Raw genomic sequence first — 19666 nt, forward strand, 5'->3', positions numbered from 1 at the left:
GAGACATGCCATGGACAGAGACCTGGGGAACATCAATACTTCATAGAAAAGCTAAACAAGAAAAACCAGCATAAGAGGTTCTAAAGAAAGGGTTATAGAGATAGGAAGAGAACCACAAATACTGTTAACAAGCCTATAGGGGAGGAGAGTTGAGCAGAAAAAGAAGGGAGTGGTCAACTAGAGCAAATGTCAAGGAGAACAAATAAAATGAAGCCTAAATAAAATCCACTGGATAAAGAATTTAATTTACTCATAAAAATGTTCAAATATAACAATAAAGGGTCCATTTAATGTTTGAGTGCCTCCAAAATAATGCTTTCTAGGAACTGTCCCCTTGTACTTTCAGGAACACTCCCAGTGTTAGAAATTTACCACTTTCTAAAACTCTTACTCTTTTGACAGCTCTAAATACTACCAATTTCCTCATTTTGAATCAGATTCTTTCTCCTTATCTGCCTGTCCACTGATATGACACTGTTTCCTAAATATTTGAAGATAACTTTTCTGATACAGCACCTACCCTAATTTGCAAGCACGTGTCTATACATAAATACATATTTGTTTATTGGCTCTTTCTCCCACTAGATTATAAACTCCAAGGATACTCTTTTCTTTATGTACTAAGTAAGTATCTGCAGCACATAGTACAGCGCCTGACACGTAGTAAGTGCTCTACAAACAAAAAAATCTAAAAAAAAATGATTAAAGGAATGAATACAATGACAAACAAGATTTTAAACTCTAAAAGTACTGAATGAAATTCAGCATTCCTTTCTGTTTTCTTTCCCCTTAATTAATGTTCGTATAACTTTCTAAATTGGTATAAGAAAGCAAGAGAGACTCCAACTCCCTTCCAGAATGCTGATCATATGAAAAGCTTACAAAAATTGGCGTTTTAGTGAAAACATCCCACTGGGAAATCAGGAAACCAGAAAAGTCTCAGACCTGTTCTGCAACTATTTCTGTGTCCCTCAGCACATCTGGCTTCCTTTGGGACCTTGGTGTCTCATTTATAACACTCCAAGTTTGGATTACATACACTGCAAGGTTTTTTCCTGGTTCAAAACTTCAAGATTATAGGGAAGGGGGAGTAGAATCATTTGTAAATGTTATAGTAAAACTTGTGAAGAAAAATATTTGAAATGCCTACTCATTGCTCTGATCATACCATTCCTTCAAACTTCACATTTTTCTTTCCTAAGTTATTGTGTATCTACAGTAAGCTCCTTTTATACCACATTTTCACTTTCCCATATCCCCAGTCATTTGAAATAAAACTGCCCTGTCATCTTCGACAAAGTAGCTCTTGAAGTGGAATTATACCATTATTTGTTATGATTTTAAATCTTACCTTTCCAAGGGGCTTTTCTCTTAGCCGCAGCTAGAAAGTTCTTTTTGCTACTTATAATATAAAATAGAATCTATAAAGATAACTACTATTGCATTTTGAAGCAACAACTATAATACCAAAAAAGTAAATCAAGTATACAAAGAGCATATAATATATACATACTCTAAAAAATATACATTTTATACATACACACACAAACACACACCAGTATTGGATAATACCTCTCCTTTAGAAAGAAAGGAGTATGTTCCCATTCTTTTCCTTTAAAGACGGAGTCAAAAGAAAAAAAATAGCTGTAATATAGTACTCCTCCTCTGATGTTGTCAACATATTAAAAACACCCATAATCTTCAAGAATAGGAACCTATTATTCATATTACCATAGATTGTCTACTGCCTGTATTATCATATCATCAGGGGGAAAAGTCCATTTACAGATGTATTTTGTTTTACTCAAAAAGGGATTGTCTGAATTCTTCCAATATAATTAATGTTTTCATGAGGCTTTGTCATTAATCCGAAAATTAGAAGATTGCATTGTTCAATACTCACCAAGCGCTTAGCATCTAATTAGCCTTATATTGATGTTCTACAGATGCAACTGAGTCGTGTACCCAGGGCCTCTGCATTGGCTAGTCCTACCCTACCCCCAAGTAACCTGTTTCTTACACAGCAAAGAGCCCAAGAGAGATTTTTCTAAGAGAGATGAATTAGGGCATTTCAGTCTGAATTTAAATTCCAGGAAAAGACACATTTGTTTAAGGGTTAGAGTTTGAGATTTTTCAATTCAAAGGAATAAATATTTGAGTATATAAATGAATTTTTTCAAATTTTCTTGAATGTAAGTACTGTATCTCATTACTTCAAGTTTTTCATCAAATGGAATTAGAGAATCATAGAAAGCCAGTTATGGGAAATTTGAAACCTATTCAAAGAATGTTATGGGTATTAATGTAATTTTAATGACACAATTCTAAACTTAAAAGAATAAGATCTACTTAGAGTGTCTAGATATAAATAACTTGAACCAAGACAATTTGCCAACCAGCACTGTGTTAAGCAGAATGAGTCTCATTTTCCAACAAGTATGATTGAGATGCATAATATACAGTTAAAAACTCAGCTCTGAAGACAGGGTGTGCCACTCAGGACTCATCTCTGCTTCTTCCAAGCTGTATGGCCATGGACAAGCCACTTATTTATAAAACAGGGATAAAAGCAGCTCTTTTCCTCTGGACTTTCTGTGTGAATTAAAGGAGATAATCCATGTAAAGTGTTTAGTATAGTGGCTGGCACATTGTAAATACTCAGGTTTTAAGTGTTAAAAATATCTATAGACCTCCACGGAGTCAAGACTACAGGAGAGAAGTCTCTGTCTCCTCACAGTGTTCTTGTACCCTGCCTTGGTACGTGACAATATTCAGGGGGTAGCAGAGGCAAAATGTAACTAAGCAACTCTGGGCATGCTCCCCATTCTCCTCCATTGCTCTCTCTTCTTCCCTAGGCAGTGGGTCACTGCAGGAAACGTGGACTCCATGGTTTATGAGGTCCAGTTGTTGCAAACTGGGCAAAACCCAGAAAGAGAATAAAAGAGTGACTTTTCCTGCAGATATTAAGGAGAGCTGAGATTCTTCTATACCCATAGGGTCCTCTAGGGCTCTCTCCTTGGTGATTTTTAAACACTCTTCCAGGAGCTCTCATCTGGTTAGAAGGTTTCAACAGCCACATGTATGCTGGTGCCTCCCAAACCTCTACCTCTAACCATAATTCTCTCCTGAACACCAGGCCTAAATTTATGCGTACTTACTGAGATTTTCTTTTGGGTATCCCTCAAACTCATGCTTAAAACTAAGCCAATCACCTTCATCTAGATAGACCACAGTAGGCTTTGGGATCTCACTATATAAACAGCATGAGTCACCTAACTAGGACCTATTCTTAACTCTCTTCTCTCCCTGTCCCACACAATCAGTCTCCAAGACCAATTGATGCCATCTCCCACCTCTAAATTGAACCTTCTTTTCCTCCTTTCTTCCAACTCTCTTCTTCAAACATTTGCCAGTTCTCACCACTGGCACTGAACTAGCTCTCTAGTTGGTTTCCCTGGCTTCCTATCCTCCACCCTCTATGGAGACTAACCTGCATACTGTCACCAAAGAATCTAAATACCAGAGGTTGAGCCTCAAGAGAGACCCCTGCGAGGGAACACTAAAAGCCTGGCAGTAGAACAGGTCACTCAATGTTGTTACAGTTTTACTTAGGATAGTTATGAAAGTAGACATAAACTAGGCAAAGAAGATTTCTTCTGATGTGACAGAAAGATAGACCAACAAGAACTGTGAAGCGTCTGAGATTTTTACCCTACTTGCAAGCTTACAAGGAAGCCCACCATATTTTATGGATGCTGGCAAAAGACCTAAGACTCCTGGGGCAGAAACAGAAGACAATTTCTCACTGCACTGTAAGCAGCATGAACATCACATTTAAATTGGCTTCCTTCACTCCCAAGTTCCACAGATGGGATGCAAAGCAGCCCATGTGGATATTGCATGTGCACTGATTTGTGGAAGCATGAACTTAAGGAACCCAAACATTTTATAATGGACTACGTGGAGATCTGCCCTTTCTGGAGGGAAACATCATTTTTATTATGCTGGACAGTGAGCAAATATGCCTGGTGATTCAGAAGGAGACATTATCTTTCAAGGCTATTCACTTTTTAAACATCCTTAAAAATGTACTATGGGCGGTTAGTGTCTTGAGACACCCATGGAAAACCATCTCCCAACAGCTAGCCTTGAATTCAAACCAGACTCTTGGCACCCACTAGATACATGATTTTTACCATTATCAGTTTTCTCACCTACGACTGAGGAGAGAGCACTCATTCCTAACTCACAGCCATTTTACAAAATCAAATGAAATCACATGCATGAGAAAGTTTTGTAAGCAATACAACATTAATATGCAAATGCAATCATTTATGCCTCTGGAACTTTATCATTTATTATAGAAAAGAAAGATGAAAATAATTTAGAATTTTATAATGAAAATTAAGTATCAATTAATAAAACACCTATTAAATGCCTGAGTATGTCCTAGGTTAGACTTGGGTAGCACAAGGTGAAGAGCAAGACACAGTCCTTGACTTCAAGAATTCCAGTGTAGCAAAACAGCAGATAGGACAGCATTCAAGACATATTCTTGTGACAGAATTGAAGTTTAGAAGGATGATCTATGGTCGTCACTGACCTACAGAGCTTGGAGGAACTTAAGCAATCATTAAACGTAATCATCTCATTTACCAATAAGAAAACTGATGACAAAAGGGCACCTGGGTGGTTCAGTGGAAGAAAACTGACGACGAAAATATTCAACAACATTTTTTTAGAATTAACAACTATCTGGTGGCAGAGCCAGAACTAGACCCATTCTTTCGGACTTTTAATTTGGTAAAAAGCCTTAACAGAAATGTCATATTCCTGATAGAGTCTTTGCAAGACTGAAGAGAAAATCTGGTTTGGCACAATGCATTTTTCTCTCCCCTACAGTCTTACTTCAGTTCATTGCCATTTTACCTCTTTGTTACCCAAGAATTGTGATGGATTTCTTCATTCTTTGTCTAACTTCTTACCTCTCTCCAAGGTTAAGGATTTCCTTTTATTTGTATAAAAAGTCTAACTAGAATAAACTTCCCTTCTGACCTCTATTTTCTCCCTTTCACTCCATCTGGCTCCTTACCTAATTCCTCTTCCCCTTTATGTCCCACAAAATGCTAACCCTGCCACCTTCTTGATCTCTGACTGCCAGTTATTCAATCTGCATCTTTCATTTTGCTCCACTCTGCCATACTATCTACCTAGTGAACTGGAAGCAGATGTCACAATATAAAGTAAAACATTAACCATGAGCTCCTAAGTCCACCTAAAAGTTGTGTGTAATCAGCTGCTGGGAAAAGATACAAGGCAAGGAAAACCATAGCTCACCCACTCTTCCTAAAAGTAGGACCATCCTTGAACAACATGGGCGTTAGGGGCGCCAACCCCCAGCACAGGTAAAAATCTGTATAGAACTTTTGACTCCCCCCAAAATTTAACTGCTATTGACCAAAAGTCTTACCTGTAACACCAATAGTCAACTAGCACATATTTCCTATGTTGTATGTATTACATACTGTATTCCTACAATTAAGTAAGCTAGAGAAAAAATGTTAAGGAAAAGGACTTACAGCATTCTATTTATCAAAAACAGAAAAACACACACACACACACGTAAGTGGACCCACACAGTTCAAAACCTCAAGGTGCAAGGGTTGACTGTTAACATGGACTTTGCTCCAAGGTAAAATTCACCAACAAGCTTGATTTTCGTTCTACTTACTGATTTTGAAAATCCTTCAGCGCTACACCAGACCTAAGTTTTTCATTAATCTCATATTTGGGATTGAGGCAGGGATAAGGGATAGATCTCTTTTTCAGTAAGTTCCACAGGAACCCTCACTCCATTAACCTAAAGGTTGTCCACTATTACTCAAGCATCAATGTTTGGGGATAATACGGGGGAAAACCAGATCCACTTGATTTAAAGCCTGTCTTTTGACATGTTGAAGAGTTCCAAAAACACTTCAAAGAGTAAAGACATCATATTCAAGCGCTCTGAGAAACTTTTTAAGTATATAGTTTATGTGTGTATGTATGTATATACTGATATATAAAATTTAGTGCAATCTTTTAAAATAGAGGCAATGTAAAAAATTCAAATTAAAGTTTTTAATAATCTAAGAAGTTGGCTTTTTTGGTTTTGTAATCTACCTATGTTTCCTTAATAATATAGTGAAAGCGCTTTAATTTTGTGAAAACTTCCATGGCAGCAAGAGTTTGAAAGTTTTACTTAACACAGAAGGAATAAAGTGAAAAAAATCAATAAATCCTTGAATGTATACTATTCATACTAAATTGTATTTAAAATTAGAATACTAATAGTTTTCAATATCATTGAAGCCAAGAACAATGGTATCACAGTCAATAGAGTTCCTGAAGGTGATAAAAGCAAATCTGGTTCAAGATAAATTATGAAAATGGTAATTATGTAGATAAGAATAAACGGCTTTAAATTCCCTAATGAATGATGAGTCAAGTCACTGACAAGAGCAATCAAAATATACTCCATATGTGATTAACACTTGAAGTTGACATTGACAAATATTTTTAAATTTATACAACAGTGGAATCACAAGCATACATAGCCTCTAAACCTCCAGGTTACAGTAAATTGTGGAAAGAATGGAAATATCTGTCAACTTGTTTTTGTCCTTTATAATTTGCTTAAAATGGAGGTATTTTTTTAGTACTAAAGTATCTTTCAGGTTAGAGATAGAAAGCGTAGGTCAAAATAAATGGCTAATCTCTTTTTCACACACACACTCAATTAGAATAAATAACAATTCTTCACAGAGTATTTCCTCGCACACTGAAGAAACATACAAAAAGACATTCCATCAATATGAACTATTAATCATCTTCCCATTGAATGTTAATTAAGTACCTATTATGTACTAGAGATTATGCTAAGAGCTGGGAATCAACAGAAACATGACACACATGGTTCTGCCTCATAGAGCTTACAGTCTAAGGGACTCAGTAAAATTCATATCATGACTCCACTATAAGCAAAGGTATTTTATACGATAGAAACTTCTAAGCACGTAAGAGAAATTGAGTATGAAATAATAGCATTACTACAGCAAATTGTATTTATCATACAACTTGCAAGAAAATGAATTGCTTCTTTCCCTCAGACTCACATATCTAAATTGAATCTCAGTTTATAATTAATATATCAGCTTAAGAAAATTTAAGAATTTCCAGGGCATTGCTATAATTGACAACAAAAGTGGTTTTGTGGGTTAAGTGGCCAACTCTTGATTTCCACCCATGTCGTTTTCTCAGGGTCCTCACATCAGACTCTCCGCTCAACAGCAAGTAAGCTTGAGGATTTCTCATCCTCTGCCCCTCCCCCAACTCATGTGTTCTCTAAATAAATAAATAAATAAATCTTGAAGGGGGAAAAAAAACTGACAACCAAATATTCTGCCCAGTGAACTGAACTTGTGATATGTCCAGGTCAGACCTCAGTAGAATAGCTGGTAGAATGAGCTAGGACACCTCTGGCATTAGTAATATCAATTTAGGGGGAAAAAAAATATATCTAAAGTCAAAGTCCCTAAATAATAAGTTATTATGTCTTCAATCGTAAAGAGACCACTTTTGGAAAGTATATAAGATCAGCAGAGCAAAAACAAAAAAGAGATTCACTTAAAAGTGGTATGCTCCAGGGGCGCCTGGGTGGCTCAGTGGGTTAAAGCCTTTGCTCAGGTCATGATCTCGGGGTCCTGAAATCGAGCCCCGAATTGGGTGCTCTGCTTGGTGGAGAGCCTGTTTCCCTTCCTCTCTCTCTTCCTGCCTCTCTGCCTACTTGTGATCTCTGTCAAATAAATAAATAAAATCTTTAAAAAAAAAAATGTGGTACACTCCGTAAATACACAAAACCATCACTTTTAAGTCCATCTTCTCACCTATTCAAAAAACTACTCAAATAGAACAAAAATCAAAACAAAATTTTGACATTTAAGCCCTAAGAGGAAGTAACTACTGTTGAAATTCCAGAAATGATTTGTAGGGCTAAAATTGACCTTGTACGCTAGAATACACCCATGTATAATACAATGCTATAGTAGAGAAATACACCTACTTCTTTAAACTATAGGAAGTAAGCCAAACTTGCCTTAGTATGTGAAAAACAGACAATTTCTGATTTATTCTTTGGTGTAAAATATAGTCTCTAAATAGAAGGCTAGTAAATAAAGCAAATGCTTATAAATTCCAAGCTCAGATTAGAAAGCCTTTGAGGCAAGTGTTTTGAGTCAGTGGCCAGGTTTAGGCTGCTCACTACAGGGAGAAACCTGTCAGAGAGTAAGAGTGGGAGGCCTCCCACCTGGCTACACGCATGGAATAAAATTCAGTGGTGAAGAGCTCTCTAAAACCTTGCAATGCTAACTGTAGTCCATGGGCCAATACCAACAGCTTCACTTAGGAGACTTGTTAGGCAGAATCTCAGCCCCCACCCCAGAACCTGCATTTTAGCAAATTTCTCCCAGATGATTTGTGTGCAATGCAAGTTTAACAAGCACTGACCTAAAATAAGGCTTCACAGAATTATAGAGCCTGTTCCAAATATTTGGCATCAATTTAAACTTGTGCATTCTCAGCACATCCCTTAAGCCCTTCAAGATACTACCAACTTCAAGGTGAGCTCAGCATCAATGGTGCGCCACGTCAAAAAGAAGAAAGCAAATTAAATGCAGGGGTGAGAATGAACCACCCTTCATCATCATTCAGTTCCTCTCTCAGAGCCCTTAACTGGGAATAACCCTGGCTCCAAATGCAGGTGGGGTTAGAGGATTATGGGTAGAAATGACAGTGGGCCAGCACACGATTATCTCCTTAACTAGCTGTCCTCTCTCATCCATCTGTCAACAGTGGCACCTTCATGCCCCTTCTCCTGCATATGACCTACAAACATACCTGTTAGCCAACACAGTATTTCAAATTTGAATTCATTCACTTCATTTATAAATCTGGAACTTTCACATTTAAAAAATATCTGTGTATCTAATTCTCTTCTACAAATCAGAAAATCTGGCAACACCAGACCCACATTCGAGCATGGCAACAAATGAAGCCAAGGTTCAGCTGTCCCACTGTGATGCTGACCACAATCTCCACCACTCCCTACAGTCTCCCCATCACTGTAGCTGAGGCTAAGTGTCCCTTGTCATTTGTTATATTCCATTTGTTCTGCTTCACTCATTCACATTCCCAGCCGGACCCCTCTAGGTTTTTGAATTTCGACCCTTTATCGATCTCAAATCATTCAATCTACCTGCATTTATTCTTTCATTTGTCATTCAGGAAAAGGAGCTATAGTTATACCATCCTCAGTTTGATCATAGACCTTGTGAGCCAGATGTAATGAATGCATCAAATTACTTAGTACCTCACCTTAAATAAATACATCTTTAAACAATACATATTTTTCTACACAATTCATTCTGATTCTAACATTTTAACTATTTTAACTATTTCTTTTCAGAACAGTTATTTCACAGTTATAAATAAGAATTAATAGCAAGAGCAGACACAGCAAAATACATTGTTGAATCATTCCTCCAGATTCATTTCAAAACCTGAATATACTGTAATGGTAAATTCTATGAGGGCAAGTACCTTTGTCTTTTTTCTTTACCAACATACCCCCAAGCACCTAGAGTGTGCTCAATACTTACTGACTGAAGGAGCTTTTCCAGAATTACAAATTCTCAAAAATTCATACACAGATTTTGAATGCATGTTTTTAATTACCAACAAGTAGGGACGTCTGGGTGGCTCAGTTAAGTGTCAGCCTTCAGCTCTGGACATGATCCCAGCATCCTGGGATCAAGTCCCGCATCAGGATCCCTGCTCAGCCGGGAGTCTGCTTCTTCCTCTACCTGCTGCTCCCCCTGCTTGTGCATTCTCTCTCTCTGACAAATAAATAAAATCTTTTAAAAAAAAACTACCAAACTACCAACAGGGGCACCTGGGTGGCTCAGTGGGTTAAGCCTCTGCCTTCGGCTCAGGTCATGATCTCAGGGTCCTGGGATCGAGCCCCGCATCGGGCTTTCTGCTCCGCGGGGAGCCTGCTTCCTCCTCTCTCTCTGCCTGCCTCTCTGCCTACTTGTGATCTCTGTCTGTCAAATAAATAAATAAAATCTTTAAATAAATAAATAAATAAAATCTTTAAAAAAACAAAAACTACCAACAAGTATATGAAGATTATTCATTTGCTAGCCCAGCTTTATTTGGGTTCATAAAAAAAAAAAATTTCACAGTCAGTGACTGTGAAAACTGGCAGCAGAGAGAATACATGTAATCCTAACAAGCCTAAGACTCATGGCCTATCCCAACTTGGTTTGCAGCAAAACAGCATCATGTAAACTAGGCAAAATGGCTACACTGAATTAGGAGATTTCATCTGATTCAATTCTATGTACCCACATCTAGAGTCTTTGGTCCTTACCATAATCATCATCATCCCAATTTTTTTTTTTAAGATTTTATTTGTGGGGGCGCCTGGGTGGCTCAGTGGGTTAAAGCCTCTGCCTTCGGCTCAGGTCATGTTCCCAGGGTCCTGGAATCGAGCCCCGCATCGGGCTCTCTGCCCAGCAGGGAGCCTGCTTCCTCCTCTCTCTCTGCCTGCCTCTCTGCCTAGTTGTGATTTCTGTCTGTTAAATAAATATTTAAAAAGAAAAAGATTTATGTATTTGACAGAGAGAGAGAGCACGTGCACACACATGCAGGGGGGAAGGGCAGAGGGAGAAGCAGGCTCCTCGCTGAGCAGGGAGCCCGATGGGGGTGGGGGGTCCTCACCAGGACCCTGGGATTATGACCCAAGCTGAAGGCACCCCATCATCCCAATCTGATAAAGCTGAACAACTGTCACAGACCATTTACTGAAAAGCACTTAGGGAACACTTGCCAGCGTTCCAGGAACCATGTGCTAGATGTCTGACTTCCTAACTAAAAGTTATGTCCTGCAGTACTCTTATATCTCCCACACCATGATGCTTGGTAATTCTGGACATGTGGGATGGGAATTACATTTTTAATTGTCTTGCAAACTTGACTGAAAAACACATTGCCGAGAAACTGAGTCACAGAGAAACGAAGCGATGTCCTTGTGGCTACAGGTCATTTATTATTAACTATTCGGTAGAGCTACAGAAGCATCTCCAGAACTCTCATCACTGCCCTACATTGGTTTTATAATAGTCATTTTCAAAATATATCCACTAACCAAAACGCAAGCCAATGAATTTTAACCACTCAACAAATGATACGATGAGAAAAAGTATCTTCAAATAGCAAAATCTAAATTTTGACCCAATTCTGGTATATTTATAAACATACCAACAATCAATCTAAAAGGAGTTTGCAATAAAGCTAAATACATGTATCTTAGCAGGAAACTACTGTGATAGAACATTTCAAGAACTAAAGCTAAAAAAAAAAAAAAATCGTTAGAAATTTTCCTTGAACTTAAAGCTGCCCCCAAATGGGGCCCGTTTTATGAAGTACAAGATTGCAACGCCCTTGCATTCTCCTGTTGGCCTTTGGATTGCCTGACTGAAAGGTGGATCATCCACCTCCATTCTCATTATATACCATAAAAGAACTAAAGTTAGAGCAGTTTCACTCAATTCAACTTGACTTTCTGTAGAAAACAGAATCAAAGCAGGACCAGGTCACTGCTGCTCTTGTCTGACGGCCAGTCTAAGGAGGAATTTGCTGCACTTGCCAGCACCAACAAATGTGAGTGTGCTACTCCCCTATAACAAGGTAGAACTAAACTAAGAAGGAAATGGTCACATTAACCCGTTTCTTCCACCTCGAATACATTTGGAACTGCCCATAAACTAATGCAAATAAGAAACGTAAGTGTACAGACTGTTTTCCTCCTATGGTCTGAATCGACCGTGTCTGAATTCTTGATTTATCTGGGTTATCACAAATTTACTCCATCAGTATATACAGCTCCATTGTTCCAGTAGACCAAATTTTAGAGCTATAGAAGGCCTGCCCTCTGGGAGAATATATTCTAACAAAAGTCTCTGTGTTTTATTACTAGGTTGAACTTTTGTTACTAAGTTTCCTACGACCGCATACCCCTTTTCCAGTTGCCTGCTTTTGCTTACTCCATAAGGACAAAGACTACGAAGATAAGGAAAAGACTGGGACAAATAATCCAGCCTGATTTTCCTCACCTAGTCTTTTTAATCGCAGAGCAAGCACATTAAGGTCCTCCAATATTTAAATACAATTCTCAATGGAATCTCTAAGAAGGATGTGAATGATAAATGGACCCAAAAATCAAATAAAACCAAGGCATAGTTTTGTACATATAGTTAATAAGTCTGAAAGATCAGGTTTTTTTGGTACCAGAAAGAATCTGTCTCCTTGTGGCCCAGGCCATTCAGACTTGAAAATTTTAATTGCAAAACACAAATACGCTTTTCCAAAAATCTTCTGTCGTAGTGCTTACTACCAATACTTTCATAGTTTCCTTATAGAAGCTGCATAAGCCACCACAGAAAACCAAAGTGTTATGCTGTATTATTAAACTCAGCAGAAAGCTCCATATGCAGCAACAGGAGGCCATAGGCAATTAACTCCGTAAATTGAAAGCTTTAAAATTTTTGCATGACCTTTAAAGGTCAACACAGTTGCCCATTCACATGCATGCAATTATAAGGGACTGCTTCATAGCAAAAAAAAAAAAAAAAAAAAAAAAAAAGAAAGAAAGAAAGAAGAAGAAAGAAATGAAAAAGAAACAAAAATATTTAGTGAAACTAACCTTGCATTCATTAAAAACTATGCACTCTCCAAGCTTTCTGTAAAGAGTTAGTTATACATAACAAAGATAAAAGAGCAAAGGAGACTTGTTTGTCTGCTTGTCCCCATTTTGTCAACATACTAAATTCAGCCCAGTGCTGTAATTTTAAGAATGCAACATCATCACAATAACCAACCACTCTCAAGAATTTCAAAAATTTACTGTATAAAACAATATAAATATAAGTTGAATTAAATGAGTATGTTTGTGCTATAGCTAAAGGAAAGGGGGATGTACCTTTGCTAACCAGCCATTCAGGGGAAATCATAAAACAATTACAGCTCCTGTGGAATAATTTGGGAAACTGAAGTGATTAAAAGGACTTCATCTAATAGAAGCATAATTCTGATTCCTTAGTTATGTCTCATACCCCATATGGATCACTGTGAACAAAATGGAATAGTCTCCTTGTAACTTATATATTGTTTTCACCTGAATCAAAAAGTTACCTGAAGGTCTTCTAGTTTCCAATGGCAATATCAATCAATTGCCTAAATAGGTGGGAATTTCACTGATTCCAGTGACTAGCTTCCCTATCATCACAGCGCAGGATGAGCTCCAACATATACATGTGGTATACACCTTGGAAGTGGGTGGGTTTTGGAAATCTAACAAATTTCAAATATATCAAGATGTTTCTGGGAAATTTATAGATACCATTTGTAAAACAGAGTAGTATGCTCTAATGTAGTGCACGGTTTAACTGTGGACAGGCATATCTAATAAAGATGGCATACAAATATATTCAGTGTTTTAAATGTGTTGAAATTCTCAGTCATAGGGTCAATAAACACATCCCAAGCGCCTCTACATGAAGGATAAAGATGAAGTTTTTTTTGCATGTGTCCCCTAACAAAAATATCTCCAGAAGAAAAACTAAAGAGAAAAATACACTACATGCAACAGTGATTTAAACAGTAAAACTCAATCATAAACCGTATGTTAAACCATAGGTACAGTTGCACTATAAGTCAAATCATGTAAAAAAGTGAAAAATGTAGACTGTTTTGAAAGTCATTCTTTCTTCAACATAAAGCCAGTATTCCAAATGGGTGCCATTAAAAGCATACATACTAATGCATACGGATATACATATAGAGAGAGAGATTAAGCAGATAACACAGAAATTTAGATTTAAATACTGCTTTTCTTCACATTCCAACAGGTCCAACCATACCTGTTAAATTTCTGTTGAAAATAAGTAGAAAACAAGACTTGTTATAGTTCATTGGCAAGGACACCTGAATCACAGTGCCAAATGAATAAATCAGACTTCTTAAAAATGACTAAATAAAGCAGTGGTCAATGACAGCTAAAAAATAAAAATGAACTTCTGATTCTGTTTGCTGGGCCCACCTTTCCATCTCCCCTGTTTCAGACTATGCTCCAAATCTAAAGTAAAACTTGTTTCTAAAAAGACTTATGGTAACTTCCTTATGAAATTATTCCTGTTCTTCTAGTGCTCTAATTCAATATGCTTCAAGTAGTTCAAAATAAAGTTAACCAAAGAATTTTAGGAACAAAATGGCAAATGCACCATATTATATAGCACTTAAAAAAAAATCAATGGGTTGTAAGCAAGATAAATCACGTCAAATACTGTGGAAGTATGGAGACCAGATATGAAGCTGATTTAAGTAGTTTGGCCTCCCTATCTAGCAGCAGCCTGTAGGAATGCATGTCTGCTCTTTGTTTTGATGGAGCATTACTAAGGACAAGTTGATGAATTGCATGTGTAAATGTCAGGTACAGATCAGAGGGGACGATGTTAGATGCTTATTTTACTCCAACTTAGGGTTTTTCACCAAGAAAACAAAACTGCATTGCACAGTCAAGTTCTTTATTTTTACTTGAATCTTCAATGAACAAAACAGCTGCAGAATAATACGACTTAATGAGGCATCCCTAATAAAATACTGGAGAAGTAAAAGCGGGAGTACTGAACTGTCTGCACTGTTGTTTCATCTTCTCGAATCTATTAGAAGTAGCTGATGACACTCTGGAACACTCCTAGTTTGGGACATACACCAGACAGGCAAATGGTCATCCGTTTGCAGTCCCAGCTGAACTTCGGCAGACTCTGACAATACCTTTTACTACAGCCCACAATAATGCCTGGAAAATGCTGCAAAGGCCCATCTTATCCTACATGTATAGGTTAATCCATACTGGCAATAATGGTAAATCAACCCTAAAATGCACTTTCAGCATTTCAATATTCAAAAACGTCTTGTCAAAGGATCATCATTAAAATGAGATATCGAAGAGATTAGATCCAGGACCACTAAAACTTTTTAATAATATACAAAATAATTTTTATAAAATCTTTTATTACCCCTTAAGGTTCATCCCTATAAATTTTTTATAAAGGAAATGTGGCCATGTCTGAAAACAGATCTTTTTACAGCTGTGTCATCACATTTTATAACTTGGTGGTTAGTAAATACTCTATTGCATTCTCTAAGCAATATGGACTTTTTTGGTCACAGATCCATGGGCATTTCCATGAATCTTCATTTTCCATGTATCACTGTTAAAATGGCTAACATTTTTCAGATTCAGAAATCACACATACTTAGGAACCTTAGATTCCCCTTTGGCACAACTTGTACATTATAGGTGTTGGCTTTAATATCAAGGTCTTTGGTTCTTCTTAAAGAGGCATCATCATAGCATTATGGATAAATACGTAAGTTCAAATATTCTCAACTACATAATTTTATTAAAGGGCAAGAAACAAGTCAAGATTTTAGTCTCCAAAAGTGCCTAACTTAAATAAAACAACTCACTAAAACTGTGTTCTTCCTCGCAAGAGTCACTGTGCCTAAGCATTCAGTTGGTAGTGGTTCTGCTCTCATAGTATTATACCTATAAATATTGTAATCCAGTTTTTTCACCAAAAATTAAGAAAGTAAGAATAAAATAAGCTCTAGTGTGGTTACTGGTGGCCTTTTAATGGCTACTGGCTTTAAAAATTAAGGCTCTAAAATGGTCAAAATGCAAACAACGGACTCAGGATGAGATCCAGAACAGATAAAGTAGGAAAAGAGAAAAACACATAAACACATCTGATCGTTTTTAAGGATATTGGGCACTAAATTTGAAACTGTAAGAGATTCACCAGTCCAAGAATACATGTGCTAACATGGAAAGGCTGGAATAAATACAAATAGTCTTAATGCTCTGTTTTTTTTAAGGGCTTTAGAGGTGTTTCCAATCTCCTTTGCTAGTTATTGCCATTTAGCACCTTTACATAAAAATCTTAAGTTACTCATTTGTCTTAAGTTACATTGCCTAGTAGAGCAATATTAAAGTGTTAATTGATAACAGTCTGATTACTGATGTCTCAAACAATCTAGTTGGGAAGACAGGAACCAGATAATTATCATCCAGTCAATAATCACTGGACTTCATCCCGCCCTGAGGGAAGGACCCTTCTGCACTAACTGCTATGGGGGTACTTTTCAGACCGAAGGATGTATATAGGGTTTTTTGTTTTGTTTTTTCAAAAATGATTTTTGCAAAATCCAAGAAGGGATTTAACACTCATCAAACGGAGAGTCTTGCTCTTTTCTGTCTTACTGCCACAAGCCAGTCAAGCCAACTCACGGGGAAGAGCGGCTCGCTAGCCACTATAGTACGTACACATCTGATTCCAAACGCTGGAGGCGGTTAACACTCCGTCAGGAAGTGGAATACTGAATAGGAAAGCGTCGCGTCTACCCGGGGGCTCAGCAAACTCCCACAGCCCCTCCTTTTCAAGTAGAGACTAGATAGCTCAGTCCGCAGTTCTAGGAGAAATACGGCGACGGATATCAAACTTTCCCTAGCAAAGGCCGTTTCTGGAAATAACATGTTCCCCCACTGGCCAGTGCATATCAGTAGCCTAAAGAAAACAGCTCTTGGCAGGAACCTAGCCTTTTGGAATAGAAGGGGAGAAGGGACAGCAAAGCAGAGGGGTGGAAAAGCCGTGTGCCCTTAACAAGATTTGGGAGGCAAATATTAGGAAGGAAAAACAAACAAACAAACAAACCACCATTCCTTTCTCCAAGCTGTTCTTTTCTGAACGCTGTTCGTAAAATGATCCTTTTCCTAAACCTCTCCTGGAGAATCCCTCACTAAAGCTTTATTTCATTCAGTCATGAAGTGTCCGTTCCCAAATCGAAGTAAATCTTTAAATAAATGAGGCTCCGGAACTTACCGTGATGATTCTTCATGAAAATAGTTAGAGGTGGGGAAATGAACGGCCTCCCTGAAACGCCCACCCTCTGCAGACAGGCCCGAGAATTAACTAATCAGAAGTGGACAGAAAGTAGGGATTTCAGAAAGGCGACCTGACACATCCCAGCGATCCTCTCTTGAACGCGACCCCCAACTCTCCACGAGTCCAAAATGGTTACCGAGCGGGATTGGGTCGGTTGGGGAACGGAATTAAAACCCACTGCAATCCTCGCCCGGGTCGCTCGCCGTGTAGGGAGAAATGGGGCAGGGAGGGAGGGCACCGCTCCCGGAGCCTCCTCCGCGTGCTGGATCCCCTCTCCGCGTCCCTCTACCCCCACCCCTACTCCGACCGCCCGCGAGGGAGAAGCCGGGCGCCCCGCCAGCACCTGCTCTCACCTCGCGCCGTCCCGGGGCGTGCCCCCTACGGCCCCCGACCCCCGAGGAGGGGAGGGCTTCGGCGCCGCGGGTCCTTCAGCTGCCGCCGGGTCCCCAGCGCCGGCGGGGGGCGGGAGACGCGGCTCGCACCTACCTGCAGCCCGGCTTCCTGGTGGCGGCAACACCTAGCGATGGTCCTGCAGTTTTCGCGGGCCGGCGCCAGCCTTATCGCGCTTGCATCGCTTCCGAGATGCCAATCCGCCGTCGCCGTTCTGGGGCATAGGGAACCCAAGTCTGGCGGTGTGTGCTCGTGGAGGGCGTGTGAGTGGGGCCCTGAGCGCGCGTGTGTGCGCGCGCGTGTTTCCTCCTGCGATCGCGAAGAGGGTTCAGGAATCTCTTGACATCCAAACTGGAGTCCCCTGAGAGCGGGTGCAAGGCGGAGCGCCCGAGCCTCGACTCTTTCCCCTGCTCTCTATTCCACGGTGTCAAAGTAACCAAAAGATGTGTTCACCGAGGCAAAGCCGAAGTCCCGCAGCCCTGGCCTGCGCCCGCGGTCGCCCGCGGTCCTCGTCGGAGGCACGGGGTGCGCTCGGCTCCCCAGACTGCGAGAATCGAGGCGGTCTTGCAGCAATTACCTGCCTTACTCCATATCTGATTTGTTTGCTTTGAACGCCGAGTCAAGACTTTTCCTCTCGCCTCCCGTCGTCTCCCCCTCTCACGCACACACACACATCCTCCGGCCCCCTCTCCCGCCCTCCCTTTGGCTCTCTGGGGAAAGGCAATTGGACGAACGATTCACCTTCAGGAAAGCAGTCTCTGCCACGTACTTCTCCCGTTCCCCGGCTCTCGCAGGTCCCAGGTCTCCAACGTGGAGGAGTCGCAGGGGAGGTTCGGGGCAGCAAGGAGGGGAGGCTCTGCGCTCGGCCGTCCTCCGCCCTCAAGACGCCAGCTTCCTCGGATCAGGTGCCCCTTGTTCCCGCTTTTAGCACCTTGGCCCCAGCTGCTGCCTTTTCCGAGACTTGGCGCCCGGTCCACTTAGCAGCAACCCCTAGCCAGCTGCAGCCCCTCAATCCCGCCTCGAAGTGCTTCGGGCAGAGCCCCACGCAGCCCAGCCGCTGGCCCCCTAGGCATCGTGGGCTGGAAGGAAGGGAAATCCGCCGCTGTCCCCTGTCCCCAGACGCTGCCACCGTCACCACCTAGAAGGTGCGAGTTCCAAAATCGAACACAAGCGAGCAGGTGTTGCCTGTCTCACTTCGCTAAAGGCGGGAGGAAAAGAGAGAAGGGGCGGAGGAGGGGACCCGGGAAAAAAAAACCGGATGACCAGAAGGGGGGAAAAAAAAGTAATGGGTTTAGTAATCCAAACCTCCTCTCCGCCTCTCTCCCCAGGCGCTGCACTGGCAAAAGACACCGGTGGTGTCTTTTAGAAAGTCACCGTAAAGGGCAGAACCCCCTGTTCCGCCCAGACCCTTTATTCCAACCAGCCGGGCGTCCCGGGAGTACGGAGTGAGGGCCTTCTTGTATAATGCAAGGAGTACGCAGGGAAAAAATAGGTCCCGACACTCCAGGGTGAGTGAAGCAGTAAAATGGGATAGCAGGACCCGGTTACGTCGCCTCCCTCCGTCTCTCCCAATAGCCTGTTCTCGGATGCTGCTAAGAGCAAACTGCGGTCCTGCAGAAAAAGGAAGAGACAGTAAAAGATGAGAGGGCGGCAATCGGTATAAATGCTGGACTATGTCTCCCTCTAGAGGGAGAATCGTGTTAGAGAACTTGACTGGAGGTAAGTAGGACTCCAGTTTCTCCACAAAGAAAAAGAAACCGGTATCTGGTTTCGGAAGAATTTTGCATTTTTACAAATTCCAACCTCTAATGGATTTAGAAAGAGGATTTGCAGAGCCATCCTATGCAAGCAGAGTCCTTACTAAAGGAACGTCCTGATATTTACAGAAATTTAACAGCAAAGACCCTGGAAGTTCATGTCCTTACAGGTTTGGTCAAATTGGGTGTTGGTTTAAGCTGTATGCATATGATCTCAAAGGAAGGGTCTTCCTAGGCTCACTTTGATCAAGTTTGGTCATGAGCAGAACCTTAATCTAATGATTAGAACATTATTTTTAAAACATAAGTAGTGATAATAGATTTAGAAAAAAACTGAAGCAAAAAAATAGGATGCTAATCCGTGAAATCTTACAAGTCCCTTACAAAGTAAGGATATCTCAAAGATTTTGTTTT

General features: G+C 40.1%; 1 protein-coding gene across 1 annotated transcript in view; it reads right to left on the reverse strand.

The window, feature by feature from the left end:
• The window catches only part of TAFA2 (TAFA chemokine like family member 2), a 509650-nt gene extending 490571 nt beyond the window's left edge, over positions 1-19079 (reverse strand). Inside the window, exon 1 of the mRNA XM_046010603.1 lies at positions 17592-19079. The gene's annotated coding sequence lies outside the window, so the exon portion shown is untranslated. The remainder of the gene's footprint in view (positions 1-17591) is intronic.
• Between the last annotated feature and the right edge of the window lie 587 nt (positions 19080-19666).

Source organism: Meles meles, chromosome 7 (assembly GCF_922984935.1).
Source record: "Meles meles chromosome 7, mMelMel3.1 paternal haplotype, whole genome shotgun sequence".
In the NCBI taxonomy this organism is placed as follows: Eukaryota; Metazoa; Chordata; class Mammalia; order Carnivora; family Mustelidae; genus Meles; species Meles meles.